The sequence below is a fragment of the Falco naumanni genome, chromosome 13 (genome assembly GCF_017639655.2).
Source record: "Falco naumanni isolate bFalNau1 chromosome 13, bFalNau1.pat, whole genome shotgun sequence".
Classification (NCBI taxonomy): domain Eukaryota; kingdom Metazoa; phylum Chordata; class Aves; order Falconiformes; family Falconidae; genus Falco; species Falco naumanni.
The window spans coordinates 24935123-24961189 of NC_054066.1; positions in this window are offsets into that span (position 1 = coordinate 24935123).

The window sequence follows — 26067 nt, forward strand, 5'->3', positions numbered from 1 at the left end:
ACCTCCAGGAAGGTGATGTTCCTGGCAAAGGTAGGCCAATATTTGGTTTATCTGTAGATGGTACACAGTGTTTTCCAACTGAAGTGGCAGTGCTGTTAACATGTGCAATAAGATGTTGTTTACATAGACAAACCTTTGTCTCAGATGAAAATGGCAATGTGGATCTATTCCACTAACCTTTGCTTTGACTCCAGGGCATCCTTGGGAGTGTCTCTATGCAGACCGCCATGTGGTGGCTCACCCTGAGTAAAAATCTTGCTTCGGTATTTAGGAAAATACATTCTCTGCAAGTAACAGTGTTTGTGATGTTACTACATATTCCAGCCATATGGAGTTTTCCCTGTATAGTAATTTCCCAGCATGTTTAAAGAGATGAGTACCCTACTCTGCAAAACAACTAGGTTGTCACCACCCATATCTGCCCTTGAAAATCTGCCGTTGGACGTCAAGGTAGAGGTGGGCAAAGTGCATTAGACATTTTCTACCAACAAAGGTGTCTTGCTCCTAACACGGGTAGGTAATAGAAAACTTCTTGATATCAAAAAGACAGAAAGGTATATCTAGTTGTGGGAAGAAAAAACCCATTAACTATCAAAAAAGTGCATTATATCTATGGAAAATACTGCAGCCAGTTCAATACATCAATACTAATCATGAATAATTGGATGTTTTCTACTAGTAATTTTGCATAGAGATGTGTAGCTGAATCAGGGACGCACCTGGAGTTGTAGCACATTGTAATGCATAAAAGTATTTTGAAATACACTTAGAATTTTATCAACCCTTCCCATCCCATTTTAGACCTTTTCTATATCGATTCCTTGGACAGTATAGACTGTTCATCTGGATGGGTCTTTGCAAGGTTGCTCATGCTGGACCTTATGCTGCAGATGTTCCTGCAGCACGTGGGGAGGGTGTGCAGTAGGATGCTGGTTTTATGTGCTCCTGGTCGCTTTTTTGTTCATGGTTTTGAAGGGTCAGAGAAAAGCCATAAGGACACGGGGTGTGAGCTGACGAACTTCATGGTGAGCTTCATGGTGGTGAAGACAGAGCTGCATCAGATGAGGAATTTTGGAAAGGCTAAAGCCGAATAGCAGAAATTCTGTCTCTTCCTTGGAAAAATCCCCCTGGCTGATGTGTGGCTCCAGGTGAGGCTTAACTAGTGAGAAGCCAACAGGAATGAGAAGAGTTACTGGCCTTGGTCTGTACTGCTATCTGCCTACAGTTAAAAATTAGTAGGGGCTCAGAGGGAAGAGGTAACTGTGTGGGTTTCTCCATGGAGACCCTACACATATCGATTTGTGCAAGTTTGGATTTTAGGAATTGCTGAAAAAATCCATTGTTTCTGCAGCCTGTCATCTCATTTTCTCTTTGGAGGGATTAGTCATTGTGGACTTGCAGGGGCTGTTGAGGATGGAAAAGGAGGTTGATTCAAGGGATTAATTTCCCTCCTTCCTGCAGGTTCCTGTGCTCACTGGATTTTCTGTACATGTGTGTGCTCTATTGTCTCCTAGTCTAAGCAAGGGTCATGATTCTTTCCTGTCTTACTGGATGCTGCATGGCTAAAATCATCAGTATCTGTACAGAGTTCTGAAATGTTCGTGTTCACTGTCCCACTTGTGCAAAATCGTAATTTCTTTGATCTCTCATTGCAAGAGTGTATACAACCTCACCTTCCATACCTTAAGCTTAGATCACTTCTTCCAGGCACATGATGTAAATGGTTTTCAAAATACTTGTCCAACCTGCAAATCAGTTGATGAGATTTGTTATCAAATTTATTCAGAAAAATAATTCTCTGGCTTCAGGCTACACATGGAAGGTGTTATCCTGGAAAGAGGCATTGTCAGAAAGTCGTAAGCAAGAGAATATAGAAGGCTACTCTTAATAAAAGCTGTCATGAAATGCTGGCTAGAGTGGTTGATGACCAATATAATAAACTCCTCTCTTCTTCCTCACCCATGGAAAAGCTGATTTGTGATATCAGTGCTGCTGTGTTGTACTGTTGGTCTCTCAGGAGCTGTGATGGCCCTGGAGAGGGGCTCAGCACACAGGGAGGTAGGCAGCATTTAGGCATTAAACAGAATATAGTCTGTTCTGATGGCAGGTGATAGAGGACTTACCCTTAAAAGTATTGTTATACAGCAGTAATTATGCTCCAGACTTGCCAAGTGTATTTAGAGATGGGATGATATTAAGAGGATTGGGAAAAGAATGCAAGAAACCATTATAGCCCAGAAACTAGATAGTTGCCTTGAGCAGAAGGAAGGCTTGTAATGTCAAATGAGAGCTTCACATGGAAATAAGACCAGTGTTTGATTTACAAAATCTTCCAAACAACACTGAAGATTCAGCCTAACCATTTTTTTGCCAGTCTGTTAATTCCACTTAAGGAGAGGCACTGACCAAAAAGGCACTAAACACCAGAGACAGGGGTTTGCACTGCTTTGTATTTTTTTCTTAAAGCAATTGTTATCTTGTAACCCAAAACTTATCTCAGCACATGATAAGATGAAAAGCAGATAGTCTATTGGTTGATATATAGTTCAATATAAGACTGCAATACAACATGTTTTGTTTTTATTTATCTTCAGAAATTTAATCTTTGATTTTTATTATCATTTTACCTGTAAAAATAAGATATCCTCAAGATCCTTGTGGTTCGGTTAGAGTGCATACATTTCCTTCAGATCCTCATTTCTGAAGCCTCTCACAGGACTTAAATGACTGGGAAACTTGTCTAGGTGATGAACAAGATTCAAAGATTGTGTGGGTCCTCTTTAGCAGACCACTAAGAGTATGATGGTTTACGCTGATATAACTTAGGGAATCTGCAAAATTGTGTTGCAAATGGAGGAATTTAGAGAAAGAATTTATTAAATGAATTTGCAACTGAGTCTATTCAAAGGAACAAGAGAATTCTTCCTTGGTTAAACTCCTCCCTTCGATTTTTCCAGTATTTCAGGATTTCTTGGTACCTGTATGTTAGGTCCTGGTTCAGCACTGTGATACTGAAGCAAAAGAAGAAAACAAGCAACAGGCTTTCTCACGAGATTTTAGGATTTCCCGTGGCCCTGTCAGAAATGCTGAGGAATCTTTTTCATAGCTTTCTGGCACTTTCTGTCTGAATCCAGGCTGGAGCTGGAGGTGCAAAGCCACTTACTTTAATGGCTAGAACGTCACAGAAGCACAGTTCAACAGCTCAAAAAGCTGCTAAAGGTTCATGGTCATAGGAGACCATTTCTCACTTGAGGCAGCCTCTCTGGAACCTGGCACAGCCTGGTCAGGACGATTTTTTTCTGTAGCTTTGCAGAATATTGCTGAAGCTGGGTTCTGAGTAGCTGCACTCCGGAGTGCTGCATGCACTGTGTGTCCGCCCCATTTCCAGCATCCAGCCGGAGAGAATGCAAACAGTTTAAATTCAGAATATCAGATGATTTCACCAAAGTGTCCGTGAGAGTTACAGACCTCAGAGTAGCTGCAGAAAACAGCTGTGAGCAAACACTGAATAACAGAGATGACCGAGGAGGTTTCAGCCTTCTTAGAAGGCTTTAAAGAGGAGGGTGTGGAATAGACTCTATCATCCATCAAGGCCAGTTGGATGAGGCTCACCAAGGCTCCATGCTGAGCCCTCCCCGTGGGTCACACCAGCCCCTGGCAGGGGCTGGGAACTGCCTGGCGGGAAAGGGCCGGGGGGGGGCGGCTGACGGCCGGCTGAACGTGACCCCCAGGGTGCCAGGTGGCCAAGGAGGCCAACAGCATCCTGGCTCGTGCCAGCAGCAGCGTGGCCAGCAGGAGCGGGGCAGTGCCCGTCCCCCTGTGCTGGGCACTGGTGGGGCCGCCCCTCGCACCCTGGGCTCAGTGTTGGGCCCCTCAGCGCAGGAGGGACCCTGAGGGGCTGGAGCGTGTCCAGAGCCGGGCAGGGGCTGGGGCACCAGCCTGGCGGGGGGCGGCTGGGGGGGCTCAGCCTGCAGAAAAGGGGCTCAGGGGAGACCTTCTCGCTCTCTGCAGCTGCCTGGAAGGAGGCTGGAGCGAGGCGGGGGTCAGTATCTTCTCCAAAGTAACAAGCAACAGGACAAGAGGAAACGGCCTCCAGTTGTGCCAGGGGAGGGTTTAGGTTGGATATTAGGAAAAAATATCTTCATGGAAAGGGTGGTCAAGCACTGGAACAGGCTGCCCAGGGGATTGGTTGAGTCACCATCCCTGGAGGTACTTAGGGACACAGGCTTGGCAGTTCTACGATAATGGTTGGACTCGGTGACCTTAAGACCTTAAAGGTCTTTTCCAACCTAAATGATTCTATGATCCTATTTGCTGGGAGCAGTCGTTTTTACAGGTTGTTCCCAAGCTGTTCCTAAAAAGTTATGTGAGGGTTGGTTTTGCCCAGTGTAATGTTTAGTTGCATAGTTAACGTTATAGTACTGCACTAAAATAGTAATAATGGTACTATAATAATAACAGTGAGAAGTCAGTTTAGTGGGCCACTTGGTTTGCTTCCAACAGGTAACAGCTACTATAGGACCAACTCTAAGATTCCAATTTTCACTTATGGTTACCACCCTGACAGCTTTTTTTAATGAGCCCAGACCAGCGATGGAATCGTGTAGCTCTGCTGTCTAAACCTGAGCATTTAGGCTGCTTTGACTTAATCCCTTTTGCTTTTGAATTTGAAAAATCAAAAGGGAATTTTTGAAATGCTGTGCCTTGCTCTAAGACAGCAATTCCAGGGGAATTTTTGTTTTGGCTAATGTATAGAATAAATGTTTTTGAAGTGTGAACTTGTTCTTCCTGTTTAGAAACAAGCAAAATGAATAATCGCTTTAACAGTATTGAGTAATTCTGAACACGAGATGATTATTTCTGCAGTTTATTTTCTCACCACATGGGTGTTAAGGGTTAACAGTTCCTCAGCATATAACTGACAGTGGTAATATTCTCTTTAGTCCAAAGCGGAAGAAGAGGGGAGTTGCTTATTGTTGTAAAAGCAGGGAATTTCTGGATCTTAGTAAAATAAACCAGGACTTTGTTTCTTGAAGTAATTATTCTCTGGAGAGAGAATAGGAAAGATGGAGGCAATTAGGAGTGACCTTGCATCACTGAGTTGTTGAGAACTTCTGGATCAGTGGCTGATATTTTCATAACTCCATTTAAGCAAAGCTTTTTTAAGCTGTTCTTGCCACCACTAGTGAAAACAGAGCTTTTAATGGCTGGTCCAAAGCCCGCTGACATTAACAGTCTTACCATGTGCTTGGGGGGGTGAAGTGGGGAGCAAGTAGGAGCCTGAGGAGGTCGGGATGAGCACAGGAATGGCTCCCAGGGGACACAGTCGCCCCACGGTGAGGTGGGGGACTGTGCTCCTGCATGGTCCTAGCATGCATGGGACATGTGCTTTTGGGTGCTTATCCCACCCCAGGCTCTGCTAAGGCAAAGCTGTGCAGATCATTATGTCCCTCGAGTGGCCGCGGTCACCACTTTACTGGAAGAGCGAGGAGAAACAAACTTAGGAATACTTTTCTCTAACCTCCACCTAACCCCTTTTAAGTAGAGATTTGCATTCTGGTGGTTTTTGTCTTCTGAAAACTGTCTTTTGAGTGTTATCATTTAACAAGTGTGTTTAACTTTTACGTGTGAAGTTGGCAATGAATTACTATAAAGCAAATAAAACTGTCCTAGCAGCCTGAAAAGTGGTGATATAGCAGATAGCATTCACACCCTCATCTTTGTATTCCCTTCCTTCAAGGATATCAGTAGGCAAACAAGGCTGAGTCTCTAATATGTTTAATAAAGGAACAATTTCTTAAGTTTCCTGACCCCGCTGTGGGAAAGGTAATGCACTCATCCCATTGCTTTGCTCAGGATCATTGTGTCCCCTGGGTATGGTGGGATGCAACCACTGCTGGCCTGAGGTCCCTGGGAGCTAGGTTTTGGCTCAGATGTCCCTGGACCACTAATTCAGGAGCTCTTTCCTTTCTCTGGGGACTGATGAATAAAGTCTCCAAAATAATAAGCAAGCTATAGCCTGGTAGTACGGGCAGCTTCAGCAACACAGACGGTGTTTCTCAACTACTGTCACTTGTAATCTGATATTACTGGAGCCCAGCAGAGATACATGAAAACTGTTTCCCTGGATGGCAGATGCATGTAAGGACCTATCTCTATGTCACATACCGCTGCAGAGGAGGTTACTGTGAAAAAAAGGCATGCAAATTTTTTTCATAGCTTTCATGTTGTTTGGTTTGTTTGATGTTCTCCTAGCTCTGGCAGACTGTAGAAATTTGTTTTCTTTCATAGAAGCCATCACCTTTTGAATGATATAAAGGAGTTGCTCTGTTCTTCTGAGTTGTTTTTCTGCTATATATTTACTTAACAATTTCATTTTCTGAGTAGTTGTTGAAAGAACAGGAGTTTGTAAATTATACAACACTAAGCAGTGGATACTGTCCATGGCTTCAAGCCCAGACACTGTCAAATGCTTCCCCAGATTCTGGCTGGTTTGAGAAAATCATTGTGAGTTACAGAAGTATCAACATTTTTTTAAAAATTTAAATATTTTGTTTCTTTGTTTTTGCTTAGTATATTCTTACTTGTCTCCATAGCTGGCAATCAGTTTTCAGAAGGAGTTGGGACTGGGTTGTTACACATATGGAGTTGAACATCTGTGGTCTCAATTATTGAAAAATCAGAAAGTTCAAAAATAAAAATAAAATTAATGTTAGATCTTCAAACTCACTCTTGCTTGTTTTCTTTGTGCATTAGAAGTAAAAATGCCTTTTGTCGTAATAATAATAATTGTCTGCACTATTATCTTGGGATCTCAAGTTACTGGATACACATTAAAGTGTTGTGTTTTCTAACACACTCATGAAGTTAAGTCTTATCCCCCTTTCCCATTTTCCAGATGGGAAAACTACGCTACAGAAACGAACTTGCTTAATGCCATACAGACACTTCCAGAGAAACTGGAAGGAAAACCGCCATCCCTCACTCTTCCCAGTTAACCACAGGACATGGTTTCTTCCCTCCCAGCCCCTGGTATGCGCAGAATTGCACATCTGGCAGTGGTGCCCTGGGGAGCACCAGGTCATGGATGTGTGGCTCCAGCGTGGAGCTGGGTGACAGGATCCAGCCCCGGCATGGGGTGAGCTGGCACAGGGACGTGTCTGGAGTTGCATGTGTCATGTTTCCCTCTTGCGGTTCTCCCCTCTTGGACAGCCCTGTGGTCTCAGCCCCAGCGTGTGCCATCTGAAGCATCTTCTAAAATCGCTTTGGACATCTCGTTATGAATCATACCTATATCCTATTACTGCGAACAGAAATCACAAACATGGAAATTAGTCTGTGTTTTAGTTGTAGCTGGGCTTGGAAAGAGCAGGAGCTGGCCCAAGCTGCCTGGCTGGGGCTGTGTGAGCCGTGCCTGAGGTGCAAGGGCTCTGCAAACACGTGCTTTTGACCTCATCCAGCAGATCCAACCTGGATTATCAGTCTGTGCATCTTTGTACTGCCATTTATGAGAATTAATGGCATTTCTTTCTGTTTAGGTAAACAGTTTATCCATCTAAGACAGAAGGTTTCTCAGCTTTCCATTTGGTTTACATATATATAACTTTAAAGTTCCATTATTGAGCTTGTTTCTGCAGACTCTTTTGAACTGAAGCCATTGTATACATATCCTGAGCTCTTCTTTCATTGTGTAATGTTATACGCATCCATCATTTGCCTGACAAAGGTTTTTTTTTTTTTTTCACTTTCCTGGGGTAAAGCTGGGAAATTTGCTTGCATTAACTGATATAACTAAATGGAATGTCCCTCTGCCAAAGCCTGCTGATACACTGAGCACACATCTCTGCCTATAGCCATTTAATTATATAATGATCCTCTCCACCATTCCAAGTGAAGAGCAGTAGTAATACATACAGCAGTGGCAACGACAGTTAACATTGATAAAGAGATTTATTTATTTTTGTAGAATAAATTGTGTTTGTAGTTGTTTCTTTTATAGATCATAATTAGTTCACATGCTGGCAGAAAAAAAAATCCTTACCTGTCAGATGCTTTTAAATATGCTTCATTCAAACCAGATACTTTTAGGCTTATTCCAGTAAAACTTTTAAGCATGTGCCTTAACAACCTGCTACTGTCACAGAGTTCAGTGCTGAGCCCAGGCTCACCTGCAATATTCCCATTGACTTGCACTGTCACAGGCACAATTTCCCTCCAGACTACTAGGTTTCCCTCCATAAAAATAAGTATTAATAAAATTCCCTCTTTCAGGACTACGCTGGGTGCTGTGCCTGCCTGATGGCGCCAGCTCTGGGACACTGCCTGTGAATTGCTTGCGAGCTGGTGACACCAGTCTTGTCTCCCTCCTCTGCAGCAGGGCTGCCCACTCATCTGCAAACTGCCACCCAAGACAAACCCTGCATTTTCCCCCTGGAAACACCCTGACAGGCACAGGTCCACTCGATGCATCATGGGCACCTGGTCCCAGTTAGTATTTCTGGGTGGGACAGTGAGGAGGAGCCCTTGGTCCAGGGCTGGGGAGAAACAGGGGCAAGTGCAGAGCTCTGATTAACACTCTGGGCTGGAATCTGATTAATCTGCCCCTGATTAATGACATCCTGTGTGTGCCTGAGTCACGCAGCTCTGCCATGCCTTGACTCCTCACTTGTGGTGCTGAGGATAAACACCTGCCCTGTTGAGCAACTTTCTAATCACCAAGGCTTGGGAGAAATGGCTCGGAGATCCTCAGGAGGAAGTAATCGCACAGATGTGAAGTGTCTTTACTGCTAACTATAAAACTGTTTTATCATTTCCTCGTGCCAAGTTTGAAATAGGCAGAGCACAAAGTCACGCTGGTATTTTTCTAATGACTAAGTGGAGCAATTTATAACGACTTCATAAAGATATTCTTCCTCAACCACATTAAAGTGTTTTGCAAAGTTGTCATAACGATACTTGCAACCGATCCCATTTTACTATCAGGTGGTGATATAGTAACCTTCAGTCTCACTTTCTGTGTTTTAACGTGATTACAGGTAGCAACCTAGAAGTTAAGCTTGGGTTTCAATGTATTTTCCAGCTCACACCTACAACTCTGCAGATCTAATACCCTCCCTGCTTCACGTAAAACATCAGAACATCCTTGATCTTGTATGTGGCATGCAGCAAGGAGATGGCATAATCTGGTTTAAATTGTATTTGGAATTTTGGGTAGTTAATCAAATTTTGTGTTAAATGCTCACAGACTGCTGTTTCAAGGGGATTGCTTTTGTACCTGCTGTTCTGAAAGTCAGCAGAAAAATATTGTTCTTGGCTACTCTCCTGATTAACCCAGACATTTTAATGTGTGTTATGGTAGGTCATTTGATGGATAGTCACCTGTACCCTGTGATCAACTCTGACTTGGCCACTGGGGCTGAACTTTAGCAGCTAGGTGTCATAATTTCCCATCTTTTGCTTGATTAACGTTTCCTTTTGTGATCTAAAGGGAAAGTGTCTGGAGAGATCCTTCTGCATGTACCAGCTAGCCTGGATCAGTGAGAAGGGACTGCTGGGGCTTTTCAATGAAAAGATCCTGTGTGAAAAACAATGTGGACAATATCTCTGTGCTGGTACCTTTCCTCTTGCTTTGTAGAAAGTAAGCCTTGCATACTTTGTGTGCTCAGAATAGCTGTAGTGTGTACCTTGGCTTTCTCTGTACATTGAGATAAAAGTCCCTGTGATTTAAATACCACGTGGTGATGCCTGAGATACTGCAGGTTCTGAAAGGGGCTTTGAGTGATTCTCTGGGATTTAATTGGGACCAATACAATATCCATGTGAGAGTTTAAAGATTCATAGAAAGGATACTTGTCATCTTTTATATTCCTATTATTTTCTATAATATCAGGGGCTCCAAACATTTTTCATGGACTTCTACTGGGTAACTCCTCCTTCCTGATGTCATTGCTATTGAATTGTAGAGAACTTTTCCATTATCCTGGCTCAGTCCCTGGGGAAGGACACAACATCCTCAGGGCTCTTTGACTTAGACCAGTGGACACTGATGCTGCCACCTTCAGCAGTGCATTCAGACACCTTTCTGTTCCTCACATCTTACCTTTAATATTTTCTTAGTTTGCACCTTGGAATAAAAACTTGTCATAGTTACAAGTTCTCACTGATCACCACTTGATAGCATAGTACTGAGCATCTCTGTGAATAAAATTGTTCTTCAGTTACACGCAGAGATCAGAGCCTTTTGCAATTCCTCCTGCTGATATCAGCAGGTGTTTGGGCACCCATATAAAAGCCAAACACTTAAATACATAAATTTTCAGACCTCAGGTGAGATGTTGAGGTTTGCATCCACATTCACTTGTGATGAAACAAGTAAGATAATACGGACAGGGAACACCGGGGTATAAAAAAAAAAATGCCAGCTGTAGCTTAAAATATGCATGCAAGCCCATTGAGCTTTAAACAGTTTGGTTAAAGGCTTTGAATTCAGGTCTCTGAGACAGAGTTAAAATCTGGAGTTTAAAGTGTTGGGTTATTAAAATGGGGGGGTGGAAGAGCCCTTTTTGTAACAGGTGAGTTGAAACAAGAACAAAGGGTCTATAAAAAGAGCCGGGTGAAGCACTGAAGAGATAAGGAACAATCTTCCTATGTGCTTACTGCCATAACTGAAAGGAGAACTTCTTTTTTTTTTTTTTTTTTTAATAGGTAGGGCAGAAATGATACTAAAGTCTCTTCCGCAAGTACAGTGCTAATTATTTCTTCCTGACCCTGGGACAATCATCTCCTGCTGTTCAGTAGGTTTGGCTTGAGACTTGACTTATTCTTGTAAATTCTTCTAATTTGTTCATGAGTTTATAGTTCTGCCATGAACATTGTTCCCAAACTGCTGTTTACCCAGCAAGGTCCTTTACAGTATTCCTTAGAAAAGCTGCTAGTATTTTCTTCCTTTCTAAGCATTTGAGTTTTTTCACCTGTTTGCATGGTGGAACAGATGCACAGAGCTGGAGCCTGCCCTGCTCTGCACATGGATGTGATGGTTAAGCCCTGATTGTACAGCAACAGGTTGGTTTCCAGATCCGAGGTGTTCAGTGCTGCAGGTAAGAAAATGCCTGGTTTTAATTAAAAAATACAGCCTTTTGGGCAGAAATAGTTGGAGGTATGTAAGAAAAAGGCTTTCCAAATGCTGTTTGCATAGACAACATGCTGCCTTTTATCGGTCTAATCTTGGGGAGAACTTTTATCTGCCATTAGTTCCCACCTTGGAGAATCAGGTCCCATGAGCAGCACGTGGCTGGTGACGAGGCCCCTGCAGGCACATGGCAGTGCCAGGTGTCACCGCAGCAGCTGGGAGGGAGCAGGGAAGAAATTCAGGGAGGCAGCTGCTGGAAGGAAAGACAAGTAACTTCCAAGAAAGCCTTGAAACTTTATTGGTAGTGAATCAGGATTGTTTAGGAAGGGGGATGAAAAGCTTCGTGTGATTCATAGGACTTAAATGCAGTCGTCTATTCATCTGGCCATATTATCTGTGCCTTCATCTGCTGTGGGAAGAGGTGTGCTGCAGACCGCAGGGGCAGGCTGTGTGCCACTGTCCTTGAGCTATCTCATATCCTTTTCTCCAAGATCTTGTGACAATACGTGTTACCGTGAGTCATTGTTTCTTTAAAGCTTATTACTGGCAAGGGCTCATGGCGAGACACTGAAGTGACGTTGTGTTATCTGTGCCGAACAGGGCTATTAATGTGTGTCACCGCTGAAGTGTCATCCAGCAAGAAATGTAATTCTAGATTTTGGGTGCTGAGTCGCAGAAGTATGTTCATCCTTTGTGTCCAGCCAGGCTGAAACTCAGCACAGTTCAGTGGTGTCTCAGCTTACCATGTCGATATTAAAAGGTTTTGGTTTCACTCTAATTTATGGCTATAATCATGTTATGGGGGAGGGCCAGGAAGGGGAGGGGAAGGAATGATGGACAGTGTTCCTCAGAAATCAGTTCTCAGGTCACATGAACATCAAATGTTTTCTTTTCTTACCTAAATCCACCATGGTCACCTCTGTTTGTTGCTGCTTTGTTTGCAGTTTTATTTCATAGTTCTGGCTCACTGGAAAAACACTATGAATGTCGCAAGGCCCAGAGCCTGACAGACCTCTCTTCCTTCTCGGGTACAGAGGGAGAAGAGGTCTGTCAGTGTGGCATCGTCACGTGGATATGGTTACCTCTGCTCCCCAGTGCTTGCAGGAGCACGACCTGGCTTTTAGCCATTGCTAACTTTTTGCTCCCCTCTCTCCTGCCAGCACCTCCTGCCACCTGGTCACTATCTAACAAATTACTGGTGAGTTATTTTGTTACAATTCTCCACCTGAATTGGGATTTTCTTAGGCTCTATCCATCAAGCATTTGATTCCTCTGGAGTACAGACAGAATAAAATTAGTCTGCCACTGCAAAGAGGGAGTGACTTGCACATTTCTCCTCCAAACACGGTAGTTTTAATAGATCCGCACACCTCGTCCCTGCTGCCCGGGAGTCCCACAAAGGAGGCTTTGGCACTTGAGAGGCGTTAGCTTCCAGAACGACCTCGGCAGAAGATCTTGCTCAAAGTGAGTGCGGCGCTGGGCAGCTGCAGCTTGGGAAAGTTTCTGCATTTTTGCCTCTCTTTAATGAGCTATAAACTATTTTCACACCTCTGCCTAGACTTCTTTCACACTTCTGCCTACATATTTCTCTGCCTTTTACCATCGTCTCTGACATATGCCTCTGAAAACATTTTGGACTTGTAATTCTAGAACACTGATACTTATCAACATATTTTTTGCGATCTTTGAATCCAGAGCCAATTTTATTTTCTTTTCTTCCTTTTTTTTAAAAAAAACCCTAAAATAGTTCTGGTGCGTGGCTAAAGACAATAAACTTCCCCAAATATCTGCTGTCAGAAAAGACACTCCTGGCAATGACTGCCTTTTTTCATGTTGGCAAAACTATTAAAAAAGTTTGAGAGTAGATAACATGTATTAATACAGCAGTAACCTTTGCATTTACCCTCAACTTTTTCTTTTTTCATGCATAAGTATTTTTTCTTCTAAAGCAATTAAAGGTGGGAAAACATGATAAGGCTTTTTTGTCACCAGTAATGTGATATTTTTCTAGCAGAAACTTGGGGCTTTTTGCTAAACCCTTTAGGCAATTGTTCTGGTGCATTTAGAGGTTTTCTTGGTTTCATATGTGGTTAAGATATCTCAAGTGCTGTCTACAATAACTTCCTTGTTCTTCTGTAATTTTCCTTTGGCGTGTGTTTGATACCAGCAGGCTTGTCCATTCCCATCTGCTCTGTATTGGTTTTATGCAAATTCTCTCTCATCCCTCTACAAGTCCTTTCAAGTTTAAATATTGCTTCCTCATGCCCGCTTATATTACTTGTAATTCCTGAACATTGACCTGCTAGCCACCCATATATTGGGCACAAAAGACATAATCTTTGTGAATCGGATATCTCTTATCTCGTCCCTGTTTGCATTATACATTCCCTTCACAATACAGTTTTCTACAATGCTCATCCATTTGATGCCCAAATACCTGAGGTCTCTTATTTCTGTCCAACATGCTCATCGCATTACTCATGGTGAACTGATGAGTAAGGAGATAAAAAGATTTGCTGTAGGTGGTGCATGGATCTACAGCATAGCCAGAAGAGAAAATAGGCTGTCTGAGCCCCATCTCTGCCTTTGATTGGGGTGTGAGAGGCAAACTCTCCCTCTCAATAAAGTTACAAAGGCAGTGATTTGATTTGTGTCCATGGATGTGCAGTGATTTAAGGTGAAACAACTTTTATTGTGTGTGAAACTGTCCCAGCAGGCACAAGGATGCCTGGAGCCCTCGCAGAGTGGTTTCATACCGGTGCTACACTTGTACTCGAGTACAAAACCAAGGTCAGGCAAGCTGTAGAAAACCAGTACAGGTACATCTGTATGCTGGGGAGTGGCTGTCACCAAACTGGAGGAGATGGCAGGTAGAAGCAATAGCTCTAAAATATCTGTGCTATTGAAAGTATCAGTTCACCCTTTAGCAAGTTGATTTCTCTTGGACTGGTAGCGAGGACTCACTCCTCAGAAGATGCCCTGGAGCCTGCCCGCAGCAGCTATGTTTTGAATATGAACTCATCCCTGCACTGGCAGTGGGACCAGGTGAACATTTCTCTGTATGAGCTTCTACTTTTATCTCATATAGGATTCCTAAAGTAGGTGTTTGTTTGGGTTGGGGTTTTTTTTGTGGCGTTAAGAATATCTCTTGAGACTTGTTTCAGATTTCAATAGTTTGCCTTGAAAATAGTTTAGATGGCCTTGAAAGACTGTGTTAAAAATTGTGGTATTCTGGCCTGCCCAGTAGTATAGCAAACTGTGGAGGCACCAAGGGGCGCGGGGTTTGCTGTTGGACTAGTTTTCTGAATGTTGGTGCTGATCTCGGTTCTGCAAAATCTATTCTCTTAATTTCGATGAACAAGGGTGAATACCAAAGGTAGACAGAGTTTATTTTTAAGGTAAAAATGTTAATTTTATCACTTGATTGAATTTGCTACAGGGTATGAGAAAGAATTTAAACAGTGGCATAAAATACAAATAATATATATACCTGTAACATATCAAATAATTTTTTTTTCTACTTACATTTTTGAGAAATATACTTGTCATGTTTTGTTACATTCTTTTTTTGTTGGGTTGTTTTATAAACATGATTCTTTCTAAGATCTTTACTGTTGCTATCAAAAGAAAAGCCATAGGCAGTCCCAATTGTGTATCAGCACTCCTAATGCTTAAATTGCCAGAAAAAGGAAAAGATAGAATTTATTTAACTACTGTGGTGCGCAGCAAAAGGCAGACTGCTGCTATGTCAAGTACACTGTGTGCTCTTCAGCACTCTGGCTGACCATAAATGCAGTTTTAGGCTTCAAAGAGAGGCCACTGTATCTGAGAACTGAAAATATACAATTTACCATGGAGTCGTTTTTGGAGTTTTGCTTCCACTTTTGCTGGTTATCGAGAGATATGGATTAGCTTTGTGGGCATAGTTCTTCTGAAGTGAATGGCTCTGATTCTTTCTGATGTGTAAATCTGATGTAATGGTGTAAATCTGAAGAATGGTCACTGAGCAGAAATGCAGAACTTGGAAAAATTGTATGGTATTAAGCAGAATTGCAGGTGAAATTATTATAATGGTCTCTTCTGGCCTTGACATCTTTGCATTTAAGAGCTCCAGCACTGTAATATAACAGTAAGGCAAGGATGAGTCCGACTTAATTTTTTTATTTCTGTCTCAGTTCTGTAGCAAGGTTGCAGAGTTGCCAGAGTTGCCCTCACTTCTCAGCTACCTCCACGCACACGGAGTGTTCAGTAAATATGCCTAAGATATATGGACTGCAAGTAAAACAGCCTGTAAGAATGTAAGAGTCTAATAGTCTAATTTTTCAATTACATCTGTGTCCGTGGGAATTGAGGTTGTGCTTATTATCTTCCAGAAGGCACCTTTCAGGCAGCATAGCCCGAGTCAGACAGGAGTCCGGGCTCGCAGGAAGCACCGACTCAGTTCCGCAGCCACAGCAAGAGACAAGCACTTGCTTTAATGTGCTGCATCCTGCAGTGAGGGGCAGCACAGGTAACACTGGTAGCACATGTAACATCCAACCTCTTCTGCGAGAAGGAAGAACGCACTGATGCGTCCCAGAAGTCAGTGGCTGGGTTAGAAGCTTTTGGCTATTTGTCCCAACAGAAGGCAGCATCCATATTAACCAGCCTAAATTTGTGACTCCATGTATGTGTAAAAAGAGAGGGTGGTTTCAGACAGAAACAGCAGAAAGCATGAGTAAACTGCCCATGCGCCATGGTCAGGAGGTTCTCCACTGCTTTGCTTCTCACCAGAGCTGAGCTACTGGTCAGCCAGGGTTCTGCCACCTGCAGCGTCCCCCTGTCCCCCTCCATCCCAGTTCTAGGTGTCTCCTCCCAGGGCTTCAGCTTCCCTGCAAACCTCCCTCTAACTCCTGAAGGAGGGCGTTAGCCCTGGGGCAGCACCAGCAATATGGAAACCAGTCCAATGCATGTTTTGGACAGTGGACTTTGCCCAGTGTTCTTGTGTCACTGGTTTGCACATGTGGTCCTTATACATCTCTTGGGGGCAGAGCAGCATGGAGAGTGAAACGTGTCTTGTCCTCATATAGCCTGAATTTTCCAAGATGAGTGTTTCCACTAGAGGTGGTCATACAGGATTAATGTCAAAGTGGTGTTCAGATGTTCAGGGCTGATAAAAAGTGATTTGCCAGCAATTCAGAGCCCTCCAGTCCATGTTCAAATTAAAAAAAAAAAAAAGAAAACAGCAACATTAAAATAGTTGAGATACAAAAATGAAAAGGAAAAACCTCCTCAGTTATCTATGATAACACTATTGTTTTCATTTTTTATTATCTTGCTTGTTACACGCCAATGAGAAACAACCACAGATCGTCAATAAGGTTTTTAATTGCAAAGATTTCCTGTGACGTGAGTGTTAATGAATGTCAAGGCAATAACACAAAAGACATTACTTGTTTAATGATTGATAGAACAAGAAAAGCACGAGGTCTTTTGCAGGATAAATGACTACTGTTCTGTGTTCCTTTACATTAGCAGTATCAACACTTAGATCACATGGCAGGAGATAATGGTCCAGGAGATAAAGTACAGAATCACAGTCTGTTATACAATAACAGACATAGTAATGATAATTAATGTGCATTTCTTTGGCAATTCTCATACTTGTCAGCGCTGAGCCATGGGGACCAGAGCTTTGCTGTTGACTTAAACATGGACAGGATGGAGCACTTGATTGGTCTGAGAGTTTTTGATTTCTGCTCTGCTGCAAAGATGTCGGACCTTAAAAAGCTCTTGTCAGATGGTTTAACTGGACATTCATGTATGTTGATTTTATGTGTTATAATAGTAATATGCCTTAATTGCTGAGAGTAACATGACTGGGAAAAGGACATTTAAACATGCAGTGTGATAGTGCAGTTCAAAACAAACCTCTGGGCTTTGGCCAGCAAGCATCAACATCAAGACACCTACTAAAGGCTCATCACTTTTTTTCTTCGCTAATAAATAGGTAATAGCTGGTGGTTTTCTCCAAAAAAAGGGAACACGCTGGCCAGGGCCCCCTTAACACAGCAGACTGGCCATAACCTAGCCTGTAAAGACCCCCCATAGCTGCAAACCGTCTGAGGAACTCTTCACAGTGTGGGCAACTGGCCCTAACCGCACTCTTACATGGCTTTGGGTATGAAGTCCATGGAAAATTTGTACAGCTTTGGTTTGGTTTATATGGTTTCTGACACACCAGGTTTCATTGGACAATATGCACTTGGCAACTCTTGACCGGTTTGCACCATGAGGTTTCAAGTGCCCCTGGAGTTCTGCCGAGTGAGCAACTGTCTCCAAAAATGTGCTAAATATGAGAAAGCCTTCGTGGTGAAAATTAGTTCATGGTTTGGCAAAATGTTTGGGGAGTCAGAAAAATATTTGGATGGAACCTAGATGGTTTAATTATTGGCCTTGAACCACAAATTAATGGAGCTGCACATGGCCTTTGGTTTCAAAATGTAGCACTGGATAATGTTTCCTCGTTTTTGAAAGCTGCATTGGTTTACAGCTATCTACGTTGGCATGGGAGTTGCTGCCTGAAAGTTGTACTGGTAAAATTGTACATTTCATCTAAAATAAGAATCTTATTCAAATTAGTGATATAGTTTAACATATTTGGAAGTATGTTCTTGAACTAAAACATCTCAACTCACTCCAGGTTAAAAATTCTTGAAGTTTTAAAAATCCCTTTGTAACTATTCTGAGTAGGGTGATATTTGTCAGCTTTGAATTAAATCGTGCAACTGTTTTTTGTCCTCCAAAAGCTCACCAAAGCTGTGTTTGAGCTTTACTGAAGTAAAGTATGCACAGCCTTCTGCCATTTGTCTTTCTTTAGAAAAAGCAGCCTCCAAAGAGTCTGTCAATAGCCAGTTTGACCTATAAACGTGTGTTTCCAGGTGTGCCTGCCCCAGGCAGCTTGGCATGGATGTAGAGAGGTGTCAGAGGCTCTTGGTCAACCTGAAGGGTCATGGGGAGTCCTGAAAGGGCTGGTTTTGGAGTTTGGTCCCGTCAGGTGGGCATGCATGGGGTACAAGACCCCTTCCCCATCCTCCTGCTAAGCTGGTTTTGGGCAATACGTGTGTACTCCTCTGTTACACCATTAAAGCTTTCCCAGTCCTGGCTGTGCATCCTCCTCCCCATCCCCTGTGAGTTTTGAATTTTCAGAGCTCAGCCCCACTTCAGAGGCGACTGAACTGTGGCAAGAGCTGTCTGTGTTGAAGGCAGGAAGCAGAATAACAACTTAAAGAGGCTTGGGGTGTTTTTTTAATGTTAAACTCCTTTAAGTGTGATGCTAGGGAGAGCAGCACAGCATGGAAAGTGTGAGCAGTTATCGCGCAGGGGCCCGGACTCGCTCTGCCCTGCTGCCGCTGTGCTCAGCCAGGCGTCCCTGTTCCTGTGCTGGCCCTCCAGGAGGACCCTGAAGAGAGGCTTCTGGCATCAAGTGAGAGTCCTTCATGTGAGCCCATCTGTGCACTTTGTTTAAACAAGTTAGTAGTCACTTAAAAATTTCTGCTAGCCTCTTAAAGGCTGCTCTGCAGGGTCTACATGTGTGCAACAGCAAGCGTTTACCTGGAACACGTGTGTTCAGCAAAAAAATCAGTAAAATGGGAATGTAAAAGAAAGGACTGGGAAAAAAAGTTTGCCTTAAAATATTCCATCAAAACTACTTCGATTTAGACTTTGTTTTGGTTGTTCTGTTATGAAATACTGCAGAGGTAACCTCTTCAAAACATGTGGGTAAAAAAAAATAATACTTCAGCTGAACTTTAAGAGATTGTATACCCCTACATAAAACCCTGCACAAGATATTCTGAATTTCAGTTTTCCAAATTGCCTTGTATCCAATTTAAACCCACCACGCTTTGATCTCCATTCTGCAGACCAAGTAGTTTTACGTCTCTATTTCACTCGCAGCCTCCGGATGGCTGATTGGGGGGTAAGGGAACTTCTACCTGTCGCTTCCAATTTTAGGATCAGGACCCAGATTTGGGAAATCACTTAAGCATGTGCCTGACTTGAAGGAAAGGTTTCCTTGTGTGGTGCTGCCCTCCCAAAAAAGAGATGTCCTCCTCAGTCTCCTCTAATACCTAATGCTTGAAATTGGGCTGACCCAGGGAAGTCACTTCTTCCCCAGCACCGTGGGGGGCCAGAGCCCTGAGAGCCCAAAGACTCGATCCCATTGACCTTCTCGTTGCTCTTCCCAGGGAAAAAAGGTTGGGAGAGCGGGAGCAGCCTCCCAGCATTTCTGTTACCCACCTCGCCGGAACAGCACTCACCGCTCCCCTTGTTCGAGCATTAATGAAATGCACAAAGCAAAGAGGCTCATCCATATAAATGGGTGATTTAAATAATGAGGAAGGAGGAAGGATGTGGTTCAGTGTCAGTACTGATTAATTAGGGTATAAAATAAATAACCCTCCTAACAACATTGGCTGTTTCCACTATAACTTACTCTATTAGCGGGTGATGGAGTTAATACAAGTGACAGTGTAATTACAGGTTAGTTAACTGGCCCATTATGACGTTTGCCTAATTTTGGGGGATGGACCAATTTACATGTACACATTTTCCTATTGCAAAGAAACCAACAGCAAAGTGGTAAAAGTTGGTTGCTAATCCTGCAGTTTCACCACTCGTCAGGCACAGTTTTTCAGTTCCCCCCGCTTTGTGAAAGTCAATCACGCTGATGCCAAAAGCGTGGAATAATTCCCTCGTGTGCTTGTTTGATGTCACAGCTGAGGTCACGGTTAGGTATTGTGCTCTTATGAGTAAGCACGTTTATCTAATGTGTGGCCGCACAATGAAATGATGAACAGATGTTAACAGTGAGTTTTTAACTTCTTAGCTCTATTGTATGGAAGTTTTATTGAAGTGTTTTGCCTGTTAACTCTATGAGTGTCAGGCAAAAGCAAGAAAATATATACCAGGTTTTACAGGGTTTGGGAGTGGATTTTTAGAAACAACATTGCTGCACAGCAAATAACTGCCGATGTAACAAGCCATTTACATTTAATACTTTTATGGCTGCTGGCCAATAGCTTCCGCAGCTTGCGGTATGGGTCACAAATTTCTCATAGAAAGAGAACAAATGCAAAATTAGATCTCCCAAATTATAATGCATTACAACCCAAACTTCACGTTAACATAGGCCTTCAAACATGACATCAAATCCTTAGTTTGTTTAATGGCTCCACGGAAATCGTGAAGCTATTCTGAAATATTTTCAGTGGTTGGTTGGTGCTGCTTATTTTTTTCATGCAGGATGGGAGGAAGCGGGGAGGAGGAAATCAGAAAATTTTCCTGTGTTGTGATTGTGTGACAGTGGCATTGATATGATATTCTTAAGGTCTCCTTAGGTCAATACAGCTGAAAACAGGATCTATAAATGGGAGTTTTTACCACCTTAACTACAGGTGATGCTGCTAATGCCATACACAAGATATTATTGTACAGGGCTTGTATAAGGTCTAGTACTTAAATAACTAGTCTTCTTTCCCAGAATTATTGTGATGTCTTTTTTCTAAGTCATTTGAAATACATTGCAACTTCCCAGTGCTTCAGTTTCTCTACTTACGTATGGGTGATACATTTGAACTTAAATTACTTAATGCCTCCAAACTATTTTAGGATTTGGGGTAAAACATCCAAACACTATACCTTGTTATTGAGAGAGCAGCAAAGCTTGATTCTTCAGAATTCAAGGCAAATATCCTTATTTCTATTTCAGTGCAAGTTATAGCATTATCTTTTTTTTGCGGTAAGTCACTTTTTTATATGCTATAGAAAGTCACTTTGAATTCAAATATAAAATGAGGCCATCCATCATGTTAGCAATTTAATTACCTTGGTATATATTTTTTCAGCAACGCCCCCCCCCCCCCCCCCCCCCAAACACAACAAACCACCTCTATTATTTGTTGTGTGTATATATCTTATTACAGATTCATTGCCTGGGGACAGGCAGGGCTGTCAGCGGGGCAGTCCTTGTGGTTGGAAATGCTGAGATGGGGAGCAGATAAGACATGAAGCCCTTGTGCCTCCTGTTCGGGTGCGCCCCGCTCCGTGTTTGCTTGGGGCCTTACCTGTTAGATTCCCTGTAATCTTTGTTGCAACAGTGAAATGGTGCCTTGTAAAGCAATGAAGCGTGACAGGGATATTGAAAGGGTCGAATGAGGTAGAAATGCGATATTTTCTATCTTTGGCGGGCCCAGGAAATAGGAGTCCGGCTGCTGAACTGGGGTTTGGCATTCACCGACGTATTTGCAGCAAGAAAGTTGTGAGATTTATTGTTCGGTGCTTACAGAAGAGACAAAGTAAGCAATGCCCGCGATTTATCTAATTGTTTAACCATCTGGTTTCACAGCGACTGAAGATTAAGTGCTGAGGAAACTGGGAAACTACAAATGGCAAAGAAGGAAAGGGAGAAGGGCCTCTATTTATTAAGGTTTTGCTGGTAACATTCACAAAGTACCTAGGTGTTTCTCAGAGATTGAGACAGATTTCACGGTTTGCTTTTTTTATTTTTATTTTTTTTTAAAGGGTTTGATAATTTTATGGCCAATAAAATGTGTAGCAATAGAAGTTGACATAATGAGAAGTGTAATGAAATGTCGTTTCAGGACATGAGTGGATTCAAGAGTTGGGATAGAAAAGGAGGTCCCACTGCCATGCCCACATCTCATGGCACGCAATCTTTTCCAAAACCATTAGCTATTAACTAGGCGAGATATGGGTCACCAGATTTAATGACATATGATATTCAGAAGGACTCTGGCCCCGCTCAGGCAACCCCATATGATGTGCTATTTTCAGCACTCAGCTGGTTTTCTCATTTTAACACATTTTCCACAACAAAAACTGGTGGGTGCTCACCACAGCAGAGAAATGAAGTTTTGCCTTTAGGTGCTTGAGCAGGAGCTGAGCTTGTCTATGCAGAACGTAGATGGGTGCATAGGTGGGACCTGGGTGAGTTAGCCAAGTCATCAAGTAAACCTTAAAGCTCACTAACAATAAATTGCTGTTTTAGTGAGAGAGCCTAATTCACTGATTTCCCAGTTATAGCTCTTGAAGCAAACAAGCAAAAGCATCTTTTGTAAGGCTTGAAAAAAGCAGGAAAAAGTGCTTGGGTGAGATGCCTGAAGTGAAAGAGATAGAAAGATAGTATTTAAAAAGGACAGAATCATTTTTATCCTCTTGGGTAGAAAGCTACCCTGTGGAGCAGATGAGATCAGATACTCTTTCATTCTCTCTGTTGTCCTACATCTGTCTTCATTAGGAGTTTTGCTCTACCAGGGTCCAAAGATCTCAGACTTTTGATTAGTTTCAGCTGGACTTCAGTATCAAACCTGAAAAACAGTTATTTTGTCTGCACATGTTACTTTTCCACAAGCAAAGGCACATCCTACAAATAAAGTCTTCAGGGAGGTGTAAAATTGGCCTGCAACAGCAAGAAGAGAGAAACAAGCTGGCTTGCTTTATATAAAAGACTATGCAGGTATCGACCCCAGAAAATTTGTCAAGTCAACACCTAATGATGGCTTAGCTGCTGGGCTTGGCCATGCAATATTTAAATCAGGCTCTGGTTTTTAACGCCTTAGTTTTTAACATATGGGGCCTGAATGACTGAGGAGAAACAGAAGCACCGTGTGAGCATTTCTCCCCAGGAGCCAGAGTAGTTCTGCTGAAGTTTGGTCATAAACTCTTTAAACTACCACGTCTCTAGGGAAGGCTCGGGTGAGTGTCTCCGCATCTGCCATCGGCTGTGTTTAACACCAATCCTCCAGGAGCTTGTAAAGCACCACGGGTGAAGGGAGAAGACTTTTTCCAGAAGTGGGATGCTCGTCACACGCAGCGGGCGAGGTTCAGAGCCCAGGGAATGTGGGCAGAGTGGTCCCAGTGGTGGGTTGTTTGCTCTCAGCCTGGGGCACTGGGAGCAGCTGATAAATAGCTGGCTCCTAAGCCAGAGGATGGGGCTCTAGGCAAAACCAGTGTCCAGCCTGGAGCTGTTGGTGATTCTCCTGCTTGAAAAAAGGAGATAGTTTTCGATCAGAACATCTGGATTCATTGAAACCTAGAGGTTTGCAGGAGAATTTTGCCCCTGCGTTGAGGCTTCCCTTTGGAAATATTTCTTAAGATGGGGTGTAGGAGGAGGATATGGGAGCAGAAAATGTGTTTACACTGGGTGATAAGTGTACCCACAGCGCACCAGATGCCAGCCAAGCTGGTATTAAAAGAAATGAGCCAACTTCAGCTTGGCCAGGTGTTTGATCCAGAGCAGGGAGTTAACCCAGGATTAACATGTCCTGACCACCACCGTCTGAAAACACTGAGTCTTCAGTCTTTGTCTCATTTGGAAGAGAAATTGGGAATAACTGGAAATTTAAACAATTGATCACCAAAAAGAGGAGCATGGCAGCATTCCCTTTACAACATGTGGCTTCACAGCCACCTGAATCATTAAAGGCATGAAAAGACAAGGTGGTTCCACTCACCTTGCGGGCCTTTCAGCTTTTGAGAAACAAAATACATAGCAGTGGGCTATTTATCTGTCATTTTCGGAAAGAAGGTGAACATGCAGATACCAAAGAACATCTGGTGTCTTCATCCACACAGCACCTGATAATGATATTGTTTAGCTGTTGGGAAAATGATTTGAGAGGTCTTCCATCGCAGCACCAGTGTCTTGGGCGAGAGTGTCTATATTTGTGTACTTTTAATGGAAAAAGTTGAAGCAACTTATTTAAAATTTATCATCTGTTTTCAGATTTCCTATTTTGCTTCCCAAGTGTCGGTATATTTCTTGTTTTGACATATATATATATTTGAATCATCTGTTTATATTAAATGCAACTTTGTAATACAACATGTTTTCTCTTAACATTTTTCAGGCTTTAAAACACAGATTTAAAATGAATAGAATTAACCTAAAGAGGTTTAAATATTGAATGAAATATTATGTGTTTAAGTGACTGAATCCAGAACTTTTTTCTATTTGTTTCAAGGGTAGCATTGGCCTTTTAGCTTTCAGTTCCAGTTTAGATTTTTGGGGTTTTTTTCCCAGCTGATATTTCAAAATTACCTGAATTTTGAAATTTCCCATTTCTACGCAGCTCTGGCAATTCTATAAACTGGAATTTCCAGGGTATGAAAGAGTTGCATAGGCAGCTGAGACACACAAAAATATCGTGGTATAGTTAAGAACTGAATCTAAATTTATTTTAATCTCAGCCCAGTGATTTAAACAGAGGGATTTTAACATTTCTTCTCTTCGTGATCAAAGATAGTGCCAAGAGCTGGATGAAAGCTTTTACTGAGTGTAAGAATAGATGCTCATGCACACTGAAAAGTGTTACTAATGTTGCTTTAATAAAACATAAATTCTGAGTCGTGCTCCCTGCCAGGCTGACGTGGGTGGACTCTATTAAGTTTTTTTTCAGTTGTGCTTGCAGACTGGGAGGTTGCGATGGGAAACCCGCGCTCACTGGATGCAATCCAGGGAGGAACTCCACACAGAGTACAGCCAAAACTGGAGGACTTCTTCCAGGTCCTTTAAAGTCAGAGCAGGCGAGAGCTCAAATGCTCAACTGAGCCAAGAGGGGAACGCGCAGGGACCCTGAGGCAGAATTTGGGGAGGGTTCCCCAGCTGCTTGGTGGTCACTGAGGGGGGCCCTGGAGGTGGGGTGCCATCTGCAGAGGCTCATGGTAAACTAATGTGATGAACCATTACAGTAAACCTGCTGGCTAATGAGCACATTCCTCATCCCTCTGGATCTGTGTGCTTTTTGAGTATTTGAGCCAAATCCACGTTTTTCAGCTGCTTTCAAGAGTGTCTGAGATGGGTAAAATGTAACAGCCTGAGTTGTGCAGTCAAATGGGATAGCTGCTTCTGCCCTTTTGGCTTGGGAATGTGATAATAAATCTGGTTTTGTGCAAGCAGTTATCTCAGATACATATTTGCCTATCCAATAGTAGTTTTTAAGCTGGGCTGGTTGTCAGCATCTCTGCCCAACGGGAATGCTCCAGCATTAAAACTGGGCAATTTTAATACTTGGGCAAATCGTGTGGGTGCAGTTACACTGTAATTTTTTTAATGACAGCCCTCTTGCATGTAATGGGGAGGGAGGATCTATCATTTGTTTCTCTTCTGGATAATGGCAAAGAGAAAAGCATATTACCTTTTTAAACTGACAACAAACAGGTTTAGCATTTGAATCAGGCAAATTTGTACGGTGTGTTTTCTAAACCAAGGAAGTATTAATCTTAACCCTTTAATGGAGTGATCCAAAAACAAATATAGCTTTTCTAGCCAGAAGTTAAGACAGTATATTACAACTCTGAGTTGTCACTGTGTTTCAGATTTAGTATCAAACACAGCATCTCATTTTTTTTGTATAGACGTGTAAAAAAAGAAGGAAAAAAGTAGTGAATGGGAATGAGATTGTAGCATTCTCCCTTGTTTCCTTTCTCATGTAGACAGCAGAGACACACACTGTCTGTCTCATAACACTGGGCTGAAATCTAATCAGAAAGAATGCCAGGTACCGTTGTTAGAAAAACAAAGCGTATTTGATATTTAAGTTTAATACAAACTACTTAAAAAAAGAATTTGGGCCCAAAGTGGGAAGTACACTAATAGGTTTGAAGCAAAGAAGCAAACGTGTTCCTGATTACACCCCATTAAGAAAGTGGAATGCAGTGAGCGCTGCTTCCCCCGAGGAAGCCCCTGTGCGCACGGGATTTGGAGTTTGCAGCCAGCCCAGCAGACGATGCCAGACCTGCTGACCCTGTGAATTTTGCAGTATATTTTCAAAGATAATGTGCCTTCTGGGGTTCGCTGGGAAGGAAGGGAAGAGATACTTCACTGCACAGATTTTGAAAGGATTTGGAATAAGATCAGCTTATTGTGCAGTTTGTTT